The following is a 15,213-nucleotide window of genomic DNA, read 5'->3' on the forward strand; positions in this document are numbered from 1 at the left end:
TACTCCGCGAACCCCGGGGTGGGAGCCGCCCCAGGGGGAGGACCGGGTCAACCGCCTAACCCGCGAGGTCAGACAATTGAGGATCGCATTCCCCGATTCCGGACGCCTCAAGGCCACTTTTCCAACCCGGTGGACAACGTCCTGGCTGCAACTTGCCATCTGGAATCTCTTCTGATTCACGGCAACACTCCTGCCGAGATAGAAGCAAGGAACGCCATTGAGATGTTGAAGACGGCGGTGGTTCAAAATGCCCAGTTTTCACATAGCCTAGATAGGCTGCATTCCAGTCCCCAGGCGAGTTACACCTGGAGTCGGCCAGAGGACCAGCCCGCCGTAAACAGCGAGCCGTGACCCGTCCCTCAGGACAACCCGCCTGATCATCAGAACCCGCCGGGCCGGGATCTCCCGAACATCCAAATCGCCCCGGCCCCTCTCGTCAGGAGCGGTGGGAGAGTGGGGGTGCCGTGCTTGGCCCCCGCCCTTTGTAATGAAAGAATGCCCAACGATTTTAAGGGACCAAGAAAGGTGCCTAACTACACCCCGGACCTTGAGCTGGCATCGTGGGTCGAAAGTTATGAAATCGCCATGGACATGCTCGACGTGAACGAGGCAGTTTGCGCCAGATACTTCACGACGATGCTCGAGGGGTCAGCACGTACTTGGTTGAAAAACTTACCTCCCAACTCCATCCAGACCTGGGCCGAGTTGAAAGAGCGATTCATCAAAAACTTCTCAGGAACCTGCAAACGACCAATGACGATCGTCGATCTGCAGCACTGCGTTCAACGCCCTGATGAGTCGGCCCACCATTGGTCACAGTGGGTTGAGGAAATTATCCATTCGTCAGATGGTATTACGGCGGCTCAGGCTGTGTTGATCCTCGAGCAGAATTGCCATTAGAACCCTTGGTATAGAAATTGGCACGACTGAAGCGAAAGGTCCAAGACATGGGAGAGCTGATGGATACCCTCACTAGGTATGCTGAAGCGGATGACACCAAAGATCCCGGTGAGGATGGTAAAGCTAATTCGCCCAAGAAAGGCGAGTCATCCAAAAATCATACCCGGTTCTAGGGCCGTAACCGCCACAATCAAGGAGCCAATGGCAAGAGAAGGCAGCAATAGGAACCCTCGGACTTAGTCGCCAACACCAACACCAACAGTGGCAACCAACGCCAGAAGAAAAACAGGGGATTTAGTGGGAAGAGGCCGCGTAACTATGAAGAGTTACTCAAGGGCCCTTGCCCACACCATGCCACGGCAGACGGTCCGGCGACTCACTCCTGCGAGAACTGTTTCGTAATGCGGGAATTTCGGGCGGAGGCGATCAAGAAAAGCCAAAACGATGACCCGGACCAACGGCAGGAGTAGTTTGCTGCACCCAACCAACGACAGAACCCCTTTGGCGGTTTTCCCGAACAGGGGGCTCAGGGAGGCCCGCAGCCAAGCAGCGGACAGTATCCGGTGCACCACCAGCGGTGGTATAACCCGCTAGGAGCCTTTCAGCAGCCGCCCCACCAGGGGGCTCCGCAGGGTTAGGATGACAACGGAGGTTTCCACAACAATCCCAAACAGTTAAGCAATGGACAGTATCACATTTTCGCCACCAATGCTTGCAGACGTGATAAAAAGGTGAGTCACCGGGCGTACAGTGTGTCTGAACAAATCATATCATGGAGTAGGGAGGATCACTCGCCAAGAGTTGACAATCCTGGCGATTTAGCATTGGTCATGGCTCCCCAAGTTGGTGGCTACACCCTGTCCAAAGTGCTAATGGATGGTGGCAGCAGCATTAATATCTTGTATTTTGACACTTTCCAAAGGATGAACCTATTGGAAAAGGACCTGATGCCTTCAACCATGGTTTTCCACGGAATCGTCCCGAGCAAGTCGGCGTACCCCATGGGCCGAGTCAGACTCACAGTGGTGCTTGGAACGGCGCAGAATTACAGGTCCGAGTCACTGATATTCGAGGTGGTCAAATTGGAAAGCACCTACCATGCGTTATTTGGGCGGACGGCTTATGCCCGTTTCATGGCTCGCCCGTGCTATGTTTACCTTAAGCTCAAGATGCCCGGTCCTAAGGGACCTATCACAGTTGATGGGGATAGAAGGATTGCAAAGGAATGTGAAGAAGGGGACGCGGCTTATGCGGAAGTCGCCTGCGCTGCAGAGGAGCTCAAACACCATCGGGCCAATGTTGACCCGGCAGACATGTCACCCCTAAAGAAACCAACGACAGATGCTGAGTCGCCCCTCAAGTTCAAACCAACGGATGACACTAAAACAATCGATTTCATTCCCGACGATTCATCCAAGCAGTTCACCATCGGGACGGGTCTGCATCCCAAATAGCAAAGCGCGCTCATCGAATTCATCCGTGAGAACCGGGACATCTTTGCATGGAAACCTTCTGACATGCCTGGTGTGCCGAGAGAATTCGTTGAGTACCATCTTAATGTTGACCCAAAGGCAAAACCCATCCAGCAGTATCTTCGCAGGTTTAACGAGGAGCGCAAGGCGATCGGGGAAGAGGTCGCCCGTCTCCTAGCCGCCGGATTCATCGTGGAAGTTTTCCACCCCAAACGGCTGGCTAACCCGGTTTTGGTACTCAAGAAAACGGTACCTTCCGTATGTGCATTGATTACACAGACCTCAACAGAGCTTGTCCGAAAGCTCCTTTCGCTCTTCCCCGCATCGACCAGATCATTGACTCGGTGGCGGGATGCGAACGATTGTGCTTTTTGGACGCCTACTCAGGATATCACCAGATCAAGATGGCCGTGGAGGATCAAGAGAAAACAGCTTTTATAACCCCCTTTGGGGCTTTTTGCTATGTGTCCATGCATTTTGGACTCAAGAGTGCGGGGGCGATTTATCAGCGTTGCATCCAGAATTGCCTTCGCAACCAAATCGGTCGCAACGTCCACGCCTATGTCGACGATATTGTGATCAAAACCCGCCAGGGGGAGACGGTACTGGAGGATCTCAAGGAAACTTTCGATAATCTACGGGTATATCAGATGAAGCTGAATCCCACCAAGTGTGTTTTTGGTGTTCCTGCAGGGAAATTGTTAGGCTTCCTGGTGTCTGAGCGTGGCATTGAAGCTAACCCGGAAAAAATCGGAGCAGTTACATCCCTTGGAAGGCCGGCAAACGTTAATCAAGTTCAACGACTAGCGGGTCGCATTGCGGCTCTAAGTCGCTTCGTAAGTCGCCTGGGTGAAAAGGCTATTTCTCTTTATCAGTTACTAAAGAAACCTGACCGGTTTGTTTGGACAAATGAGGCAGACGAGGCGCTCGAAGCCTTGAAACGGCAATTGGTTAACCCGCCGGTCCTGGCCGCCCCGACTGAGAAAGAGCCCATGTTTCTGTATATTGCGGCAAATTCCAAAGCAGTAAGTGTGGCAGTGGTCGTTGAAAGAAAGGAGGAAGGGAAGGAGTACCCAGTGCAACGCCCGGTGTATTTTATCAGCGAAGTGCTAACCCTTTCCAAGCAATGGTACCCACACTGGCAGAAGTTAGTGTATGCGGTGTTTATGGCAAGTCGGAAACTTAAGAATTATTTCCAAGAACACCCTATCACAGTGGTTAGCTCTGCCCCCCTTGGGGACATCATCCAGAATCGGGAGGCAATAGGGCGGATTGCCAAGTGGGCGATTGAACTTGGGCCGCATCACGTACAGTACACCCCCTGTACAGCCATCAAGTCTCAGGCCTTAGTTGATTTCGTCAATGACTGGACGGAGTTGTAGGCTCTGGAAGACAGGCCTGATCTTACCTACTGGACTATTTATTTTGATGGATCTAGACAACTGGAAGGCTCGCGAGCTGGTGTGGTATTGGTATCCCCTCAAGGAGATAAATTCTGTTATGTCCTCCGACTCATGTTTCCGTGCACTAACAATGCTGCGGAATACGAAGCTTTGCTTCACGGCTTGCGACTCGCCAAGGAGATGAATCTAACGTGAGTCAGGTGTTTTGGCGACTCTGATTTGGTGGCACGGCAAGTTTCGGGTACCTGGGATTCTCGGGACCCCATGATGGCGGCTTACAAAAGAGCTCTGTCTAACGTGGCGGGTCATTTTCATGGTTATCAGGTTGACCACATTGATCGGCGCCTCAATGAGGCGGCTGACGCCCTTTCACGTCTTGGTTCCCAGCGAAAGCCAGTTCCTCCCAATGTTTTTCTGGATATTTTGCATAAACCATCCGTGATTTTACCATCGGAGGAGGAGTTGGCAATACGAGATCCTGAGTCTCAGCTCGTGGCGGCTCTCCACGTCACGCCGGATTGGGTTCTTCCCTATCTGGCTTATCTCGCCCGAGGCGAGTAACAACTAGACGAAGTTTCGGCCCGTCAAATCGTTCGGCGCAGCAAATCGATGGTGATCATCAATGGCGATTTATATAAGCGGAGCGCCTCTGGAGTTTTTCAACGATGCATTTCCTCCGAAGAATGATATATAATCTTAAATGACATTCATTCCGAAGACTGTGGGCATCATGCCGGGTCACGCTCTTTGGTGTCAAAAGCATTCCGTCATGGTTTCTTTTGGTTGACGGCTCACGCAGATGCAGAAGATATAGTTCGTCGGTGCGAAGGATGCCAGTGTTATGGACGACAGGCTCATGTGTCGGCTCAAGAATTAAGAATGATTCCCATCACTTGGCCTTTTGCGGTCTGGGGGTTAGACATGGTCAGCCCCTTTAAAATGCCATCCAACAAGAAAACCCATTTGCTGGTGGCGGTTGATAAGTTCGCCAAGTGGGTTGAGGCGGAACCTATTGGAGCTTGCGATGCGGAAACAACGGTCAAGTTCTTGAAGAAGCTGATCTTCCGGTTTGGATATCCACACAGTATCATTACTGCTAATGGTACTAACCTGTCCCAAGGGGCGATGCAGGAGTTTTTCCATCGAGAACATATCCGGCTTGATGTTTCTGCGGTCGCTCACCCACAATCTAATGGGCAGGCGGAACGGGCGAATCAGGAGGTTTTACGAGGAATTAAGCCCCGACTCATGGTTCCCCTGGAGAGAACCCCAGGATGTTGGGTCGAAGAATTGCCTTCAGTGCCGTGGAGTATCCGGACCACCCCGAACCGGTCCACGGGTTTCACCCCTTCCTTTTTGGTCTACGGAGCAGAAGCCGTTGTTCCTACTAACATAAGGCATGACTCACCTAGAGTCGCCACAAATGTTTAGCAAGACAATGAGCTGGCGCGTCAAGACTCCTTGGACGCCAGGGAGGAGGCACATGACTTGGCTGCGGCCCGTTCGGCCATCTATCAGCAGGATCTACAGCGTTATCACAACCGCCGGGTTAAGAGCCGGACCTTTCAGGAAGTACATGATAAGGGGCAAGTCTCAGAACTATTGCAAGCAATATCCCTGACACTTGGGGGCTAATGTATAATTTTTTCAGATAAAATTATACAGCATCAAGACCCGACTCGTCTTTTTACTGATGACCCGGCCCTTGGGGGTTACTGGTCAAAAACATTTCTAAGTGATCAAGACCCGGCTCATCTTTTTACTGATGACCCGGCCCTTGGGGGTTATTGGTCGAAAGTGTTTCTAAATAATCAAGTCCCGGCTCATCTTTTTAATGATGACCCGGCCCTTGGGGGTTATTGGTCGAAAGTTTTTCTAAATAATCAAGTCCCGGCTCATCTTTTTACTGATGACCCGGCTCTTGGGGGTTAATGGGGATAATATAATATATAAACAAAGCTTACCTCATGTTTATTTTTTAGCATCCGGAGCATGCTTTTCTCCATCTCATAACTCGCCTCCAGGCGACTTGCAAAACCAGAGCAGAGTTCTTTGAATTCCATATGTTCATATTCAGAAAGCTTAGCCTTGGAGAGTCCAGACTCAGGAATGGTTTGAGAGGATGATGGCACATGCTTTGACAAAACCGTTGTGGCCGGTTTACAGAAGCTAGTACCAGTGATAATTACAGCATCCGGGTCTTCTGCCGTTGTTAATGGACTTGGTGGCTTAGGGGCATCCATTGTGTCCTTGGGCGAGCTAGGAAGATCCATTTGATCCCGAGGCTCGTCTTGATCCGGGTTATCTTGGATCGACACTGACTCTTTGATGGGCTCTGAAATTATGATAGGAGTTGACCCGCTGGTCTTCCTCTTCTTCGCCTGTGCCCTAAAAGAGGGGAGAGGTGCGTTAAAGAACTAAAAATTTATCACCCTCAGATTCAAAGTAAAATTATCAAAGGACTTTACCCAGGGACTCGAATCATTGGCGGAAGTGTCGACATTACTGAGTCGCCAGATGTAGGAGGAGAATTCTGCAAGAATTATACGTCAAAGATATAGGCGGGTTACAGATGTAATCCAAAGAAACATGAAGAAGTGTTGTTCATGGGTACCTCATTTGGTTTCCTCTCGTTCTTTGTTGGTAAGCCGTACACCAGATCACCGGAATGACTTCGGGTCTTCCAATTTGAAGTATGTTGTGCTTTCTTCAGTAGAAAATTTGGGTCCAAAAAAGCATTTGGATGTGAGAAGGGAACTTTCCCACAAATTCACCTGGCCGGCTTAGGTGGAGAAGGAGATGAATTGGAGGAAACAGAAATTACCTCTACAGAATCCTCCTGGCTTTCGTTGTCTTCATTCTATTCAAGAGAGGCAGAGACATAAATACAAAGTTAACAGTAGCGGATGGCGAGTGAAAATAGGATAGGTTTTTACCTCTGAAGGTGCGACGCCGACTTGAGATTCATCGGCTTCGGATGGCTCGGCCACAACAGCTTTGCCCTTGCTCTTGGCTTTCTTTGGGGGCGGCTTAGCTTGCTTCATGGCTGGCCTTTTGGGTTTCTTGGACCGAAATTTATCACCTTTCTAGAATGGCATATGTTATAAAAGGCCACAATTCGAATGAAACATAAGAAGTAAAGACAGAAGGCGGGTTAAAATTGCTTACCTTGGGCGCCGGATTAATTTTGCAGAAGGGTTTGAGGCCGATTTGGCCGCATTTCCCCGCAGGCTCACCGGTCAGTTTCTTGCTGATGGTGACAATATCCTTTTCCGTTAAAGCAGTATGGAAATAACATTGAGGATGATCTAAGGTGCCATCAAATTCGCACATTAGCCCGTCCCGGCGACTCAAAGGGAGGATGCGCCATTCGACCCAGCAGCGGATTAAGTCGACCCCAGTAAGGCCGTTGTTTGTCAAAGATCTTAACTCGGACAATACTGGGATAAAATCTGATTCCTCCTCTTCGGTGAGCTTGTCCGGAAGCTTGAAATTCGTTGGAAGGCGATCTTTCCTATAGCCCAGAAGCTTGTTTTCACGTGCGGGCGAGGTCTCTTGACAATAGAACCAAGACTCGCCCCAGCCTTTGGGATGGCTTGGCATGGCGAGTGAGGGAAACAGGCTATCCCTACGGTGCTGAACATTTACACCGCCAAGTTCCAGGCTGGGGCCATTGTGAAATTCCGTTTGGCGATTTAAGTGGAAAAAGTACCAGCATAAGGGAACTGAGGGTTCCATCCGCAGGTAAGCCTCACAGAACACTTGGAACTGGCATAGGTTACTTATCGAATTAGGTCCCAGATCCTGGAGGCGGACGTTCATGAAAGCCATGGCGTCTCTAAGGAACTTTGATCCGGGCGACTTAAAACCTCGCTCAAGGTGTTCGACGAAAACGACTATCTCCCCTTCTTTGGGGTTGGGGAGATCCTCTCCGAACCCGGTACGCCAACCGATAACATCCTGAGGGTCCAAATTGCCTGTTTTCACATAATCTGCTAGTATGGTATCGTCGACATTGGTAGGGAGCCAGTCACTTTTGAAGACGGTGCCCATGCTACAAAGGAGTAAAGTACGGGTGAATTTACATGCTTGAACATCTACCGTAAGAGGTGAAATAAGTTCATTTGACTCGCCAAGTAATTTGTTCATGGACTGAGGAAAAATCTTGACCCGCCATATAAAGATCTGGGTCGGGTTGCTTTGGTGAATTACGAAGTTTGGCTACTCACGAGAGTTGTATCTTAGACATTTGTTCAGAAAAGTGAAGTGGGAAGACTACAAACAGCTTTTACGCCATGAGCGGTAAACTACGGATCTACTGGACAACCGAAAATACATGAGGAAAATGACTGGATACGGCAACTTACTACCAGTATAAGATGATGTTGTTCGTTTGATGAAATATTGCTCTAAGCACGCAAATCAAGGGCGGATAAGTGAAGGTATTTAGAGACATTAGCTATCACGTCATCACCAATACTAATCAATCAAAGATAGGTAACAGATACTCGTGAAGGCATCGAGAACATGGCAATGATGAAACTTCGAAAAGGGATGGGGATCTGCTCTTAAATAAGTGGTGACCTAACCTGATGGGTTCGGCCGGAAGTGGTCGACGGCGACAAAGGCTTTTGGAGGAGCACGAAAGTCTCGGTCGAGCGCGGAGACCTCCGGCGGCGACGAAGTGCCTGGCAGTGGCGAGGTGGTCGACGGCGGTGAGATGGTCGATGGCGGCGAGCAGCTCGGCCGCGGTAAGGTGCTTGACGGAGACAAGATCTGTGGGCGGCGCCAAAGCTTTCGGGCGACGACAGGAACTGCGGTCGGCGGCGGAGCTCTCGGAAGGCGATAAGGTTTCCTCACTGCGATAATGGGGAGGAGATGGACGAGACTGGTAGGTGGAATGCACCAGTCCTGTCCCCCACCTACTTAACAGGACGGGTGCTGGAATCAAGGCGCCGTGAGAGGGAACCGCAGAAGATGCCAACGCTATAATGGCGCTCCGAAAATTTTGGGATAACAATACCAAAGGATCCGTTAGGATTACGTCAGTCTTCCCAGAATTCAAGGGACCAGAAGATGCCAACGAGAAATGGTTTGGCGATTTAAAGATCTTCCACGACAGATGGCGGGTTAAAGTTTCTGATGTATAAAGAAGGATAAAGGATGAATCGCCTTTAACTGAGTAAGAATATAGGCGTGAAGAGAATTCAAGTCAATCTAGGGCCTAATGTTGGGGATATTACCTGTTAATAACCCACCCTAGTTGGGCCGGGTCACCGAATCAGGCGATTCATCTGAGCGTGGTTCGGGCCTTGGCCTGGCGAGGCCGAAAGTTGTGTGGCGGTTTACAACTTCCGGCAGGTCTCCAAGCTTTGGAAGATGGCGACTTGGAGATCGTAGAGGTCACGATTTGTAGAAAGGAAAGTACCCTTGTAAACCCTAGGGATTCTACCTGTATATAAAGGCGAGTCCCAGGGAAGTAGAGGGCAGGTTAGAAATCATCGAGTGCTAGGTTTGGCGAGTTACGCCCTCCTTGTAATCGAAACTACATCAATACAACTCAAAGCAGGACATAGGCCTTTACCTCCTCACGAGGGGCCGAACCTGGGTAAATCGCCGTGTCTCTCCTGTTCAAACCCCTTTGAGTTGCCACCAAGGTGCGATGGCTCCAGTACTAAGTCCTTTGTTGAGGGTTTTGCTCTGGAGGAGGAATAGGTTCATCCTGAGCCTCAGCTTGAGGATCTTGCTCAAGAGGAGGAGGAGTTGGGTCAGTCTGATCCTCAGGTTGAGGATTTTGCTCAGGACCGTGACTTTCATCAGGCTGAGGATTTTCACTCTGTTCTTCCTCAGCTTGCTTGGTGATGGAGCCAGATTCATCAGCTAGTGGTGCTGATCCTTATGTAGTTTCTTCATGAGGAATGGAAGGCTGAGGACTGTCGTCAATGCGAATTTCCTCGTCAGTATGTTCCTTGGATGTAGCACCCTTCATTTCCTCATCTGGCCCTTGCTCGTGGTCTTCGCTTGCGAAGGTAACATTTCATAAGGTGGAGCGTTGTTAAGAGGCACAAGATCCAATGGAGCATTTTCTTCAAGCGCTTTGAGGCGCTTGGCCTTAGTGTGTTCTTCTGCCGATGAAGCTTTTCTCTTCTTGGCTTCCTTTTCAGCGGCCCTTGTCTTTTTCACGTCTGATGCAGACGGAGTCATTTTCTTCACCTTTGAAGCTTTTGGTGAAGGTGTTTTCTCAGCAGATTCATCAGTTGGCTTTGAGGAACCAACTGGAGCAGAGTCATCAGCTGGCTTTGAAGCAGGAACTGGAACAGATTCATCAGTTGGCTTTGAAGCAGCAGCTGGAACAGATTCTTCAGCTGGCTTTCAAGCAAATTCATCAGCTGGATTTTCCGTGGTGATTTCCTCAATTGTCGGTTCATCCACACGGCTGCCTTGAGGGATTTCCTTAGCATGAGCAGTTTCATAAGCTAGTTCTTCAATCAGAGGCTGAGGAGTTGGTAATGGAGGGGCAGCTTTCTTGTTGTAGTTGTTAACAGCGTTAGTAGCAAGTTTGATGAAATTGCTTTTGAGATTTTGACGGTCAGAAAGCTTGGAGTACTGATCTGTCAAAGTCTTCAACTCTGCCTGTGTTGACACCAGGTCATCAGGCGTCAGGTTGAGGAGATTCTGCTTGAGGAATTTCTCCTTCTTGAGCTGAGCAACCTTGGCCTATTTGGCTTGCTGCTCCTTCCACTTGGCCTCGTTGCTGAATGTGGCCACCATGTGGCTGATGCCTGGGGGAAGTTTCAAATCATCAAGTGGGGGTGTTGGGGGTCCTCATACGAGATATTGATGTAGTCGAGGAGGACTTTTGGGTCCATGGCCAGAGGAATGGAGCTGCCAGAAGCTTGAGCTACCCTCTCTTGCTTGTTTCTGATCATTGCTTGCAGAGTTTCATCATCAAATTCATCACTACCTTCTGATGCAGAAGGGACCGTGATGATTTTGCTTGGGCTCGGTCTTGTTCCTCTCCCAGCAGTCACCTTAGTGTTCAGAGGAGTTGGTGAAGACTTTGTCTCCGAGCTTGTTGCAGCTGGGAGTGAGGAGATGGAGGTAGCGGGCAGTGGCTTCACTACAAGCTTCTGTTCAGCTTTTGAAGCGTGTGTTGGTGTTGAGGATTTTGGTGCTGAGGGTTTTGGCGCTGATGGTTTTGGTGCTGATGCTGGAGCTGTTTTCTCTTGAGGCTTTGAAGCCTTTGGTTTTGGTGGCACAGACTTTTGTTGAGGAATTGCCGTACCAGAAGTCTCAGCAGCAGAGGAAGTAGCGGCAGTTGAAGCAGCAGCAGATGATTCGTTGAATTTCCTCACAGCAGCCTCTGCCTGCTTCTTGAGCTTTGCCAAGTGTTTTTCCTTTTCATCAGGATAATCATCAATTGTTTTGAGGCTTGAGGGATCTGCTGCTTGATAGTCCTCAAGTGGAGCCCGTTTGCCAGGAGGCTTCAGAGCGAATTTCTTTGCATATTTGGGAGTGACGAATCTGTACTCCTTCCACTCCTTAGCCCATCGGCGTTCTATCTTCTGAAGCCGAATCTTTCTCTTGGGCATAGTTTCATTTTCATCAGGAGTGCAGTAATCTAGGTACATATCCTCAGGGATATCCGCGACAGTATTCTGCTCAAGTTTCTTGCCTCCCTTCTGCTTCCTGTCATCCTCCATTTTCTTCAACTGAGGATTTTGCTCATGAGATTGAACTCTTGAGGATTCTGATGAGACTTGAAGATTTTCTTCAAGAAACGCCGCAAATGAGTTAATTTGATGAGAACCGAGGGATTCATCAGTTGACATGTGTGTACCTGTGAACAGAGTATAGTTGCGAGGAATTTGGAGAGGTCATATGCGTTCTCAGATTTGAAGAAAATGAAAAAATTTGACAGTTGAGGAATTTGACCAGTGGTTGAGGAATTTGCCTAAGCATACTGTTCTTGGGTTCCAGAGTTGTACAGATCCAAAAATTCGCACAACTGAGGAATCTCGTGAAAAACTTAGATGCTTAGTGAAGTTCATCAATAGTTTGGTGATAGGCAGTGTTTGAGGAATAAGAAAAGGATGGATTCTTGAGGAAAAACAGATTTCACATCTCACAGGTAAAATAGTAGATCAAACTTGCTGTAAAAATAGGGTTTTTACTTACCCTAGATGGCGCGCACGAAGAACAGAGAAGAGTAGCAGGAGAAGCTCTTTCGGTGCGTGTCCAATGCGCCCTAACCCGGCAGCAGGGGACGTCTACGGCGGCGGCGGACGAGGGTGGTCCGACTCCGACGTGGTTTTGGCGACGGAGAAGTCGAGGCAGTGAAGTTCTTCTTCGCCGGCGTCGAGACTTCTAGCGGTGGCGCTAGGGTTTGGAGCTTTGCTGTAGCAGGAGGGCGATGGAGCGAAGAATATTTTACCAAGGGAGATGGGGACATATTTATAGCCAGGCGGTAACTGTTGGCGCGAGGAAATCACACCAAATAGCCCCTGCCTCTACGTCTCCGCAGGACACGTGTAGCTCACGAGAAAAGCGGTGGAGATCGTGGAGATCGTGGTTATCCGAACGAGGATAGTGGGGCACAGTTATTGTTCATTAAAAAAAAGCATTTTTGAAAATTTGAGGATTTTGTTACAAAATCATGAGCTGACAAGGACGCAGTGAGGATTTCAAACAAAGTTTCAAGTAGAACGCATATGAAGAATTGAATAGACTGGATGAGAATAGCATAGAGGGAAAGTAGGGTCCGATCACATTCACTTAGATGAAATATCAAATTGAAGAAATAGCTATAAGTGAATGTTGTTGAGGACTTGAACTCACAGTCTATCTAGGTAAACGAAAATCATCAAGTGTTTTCGAAGATTTGAATAACTTTAGGATTTTGTGATAAAGCGTCATGATGATAAATTTCAGTTTTGAAGAAAAACAATGTTTGAAGAAAATCAAATTTCGAAGAAATGAAACTTTGAAGAAATTCAACTTGAGGAAATTCACGTTGGGTGGTGGCGTGAACCGACCACATAAGAATGTTGATTACAGACGCCGCGTACAATTGTCGTAGGGCCCTGAGAATCAATTTCTTCGTTGATTTCTTCACACTCAGAGTGATATTCTTCATCATTTGAAGAAAATAGATTCATCGTGTGTTTCACAATTAAGTCATCAATTTTGCATAAGTGTTAGGATGTGTGCATGTTTTTACAAAACATTTGAAGATTCTAAGATATTTAGCTCACACCGCAACATGCAAAACCTTTTCTCATCCAAGGGCTTAGTGAAGATATCTGCCAATTGATCATCAGTCTTCACATGGTCGATGAGGATATTGCCCTTGAGGACATGGTCCCGAAGAAAATGATGACGAATCTGGATGTGCTTGGTCTTCGAATGTTGTACTGGGTTGTATGCAATCTTGATTGCACTTTCATTGTCGTAGTAGAGAGACACATTCTTCATGTTGATGCCGTAGACCTTAAGGGTTTGCTTCATCCATAGCAATTGAGCACAGCATGAGCCAGCATCAATGTACTGAGCTTCGGTAGTGGAGAGTGATATGCAGTTCTGCTTCTTTGAGGACCAGCAAACTAGTGATCTTCCGAGGAAATGGCATGTGCCAGAGGTTGACTTGTGATCCACACGGTCAGAAGCATAGTGAGAATCAGAATACCCTACCAGATGAAGATTTGAGCCCTTGGGGTACCATAATCCTAGTGTTGGTGTGTGAGCTAAGTATCGAAGAATATGCTTCACAGCCTTATGGTGTGATTCCTTCGGTTTTGCTTGAAAACGTGCACACATGCAAACACTAAGCATTATATCTGGCCTAGATGCACATAAATACAATAAAGAGCCAATCATAGAGTGATATACCTGCTGATCGAATTATTTACCATTTTCGTCAGTGCAGAGGTGGCCGTTGGTAGACATTGGAGTCTTGGCACCTTTGCATTCATGCATGTCGAATTTCCTCAGAACATCCTTGAGGTATTTCTCCTGCGATATGAAGATTCCATTGCGTTGTTGGCGAATTTGAAGACTTAAGAAGAATTTCACCTCCCCCATCATAGACATGTGATATTCTTCACTCATCATGTAAGAAAATTTATCACTGTATCGTTTGTCAGTACATCCAAATATAATATCATCGACATATATCTGGCACACAAATAACTCATTATCATAGGATTTAGTGAAAAGAGTTGGATCGAGTGAACCAGGTTTGAAGCCTTTCTTCATGAGGAATTCCTTCAATGTATCATACCATGCCCGAGGCGCTTGCTTGAGACCATAGAGCGCCTTTTTGAGTCTGAAGACTTTGTCTGGATTCTTTGGATCCTCAAAACCTTGGGGCTGAGCAACATATACCTCTTCCTCAAGCTTACCATTGAGGAACGCACTTTTCACATCCATTTGATATAAGATGATGTTATGATGATTAGCATAAGCAAGTAGTATTCGAATAGCTTCAAGTCTAGCAACAGGTGCAAAAGTTTCATCGAAATCTATTCCTTCAACCTGGGTGTAGCCTTGGGCTACAAGTCGTGCCTTATTCCTTACCACTTCACCATCCTCATCTTGCTTGTTTCGGAAAATCCACTTGGTTACGATGATATTGTGCTTGTGAGGATCTAGTCGTTTGACGAGCTCCCATACGTCATTCAGCTTGAATTGAAGAAGTTCGTCTTGCATAGCTTGGATCCACTCCGGTTCCAAAAAAGCCTCAGCAACTTTTGAGGGTTCTGTGATAGATACAAAGGAGAAATGCCCACAAAAGTTAGCTAAGTGTGAAGCTTTTGAGCGAGTGAGAGGACCTGGCGCGTCGATGTCATTGAGGATTTTGTCAAGTTCCACTTCATTTGCAATCCTCGGATGAACTGGTTGAGGATTTCGTCTGGGCTGAGGAATTGGTTCTGGAGCAATTTCCTCAGGACCACCTTCTTGATTTTCATCAGTGATGGGGATGATTTCTTCATCAGTTTCCTCAGTGGAACAATGTCTTCAGTAGGTTTGAGATTTATTGCTTCCTCAGGAGACAACTTATTTGGATCATAAAGCAATTGCTCTCTTTGCGAGCCATTAGTTTCATCGAACCGCACATCTACAGTCTCAACAACTTTGCTATGATAGTTGTTGAAGACTCTGTAGGTGTGCGAGTCCTTTCCATAACAGAGCATAAAACCCTCATATGCCTTAGGTGAAATGTTTGAGCTATGGTGAGGATCTCTAATCCAACATTTTGCACCGAAGACTTTGAAATAACTTACATTGGGTTTCTTATCACTGAGGAGTGTTGGAAATATGCCCAAGAGGCAATAATAAATTAGTTATTATTATATTTCTTAGTTCATGATAATCGTTTATTATCCATGCTATAATTGTATTGGTTGGAAACACAATACTTGTGTGGATACATAGACAAA

The sequence above is a fragment of the Hordeum vulgare genome, chromosome 7H, assembly GCF_904849725.1.
Source record: "Hordeum vulgare subsp. vulgare chromosome 7H, MorexV3_pseudomolecules_assembly, whole genome shotgun sequence".
Lineage (NCBI taxonomy): Eukaryota > Viridiplantae > Streptophyta > Magnoliopsida > Poales > Poaceae > Hordeum > Hordeum vulgare.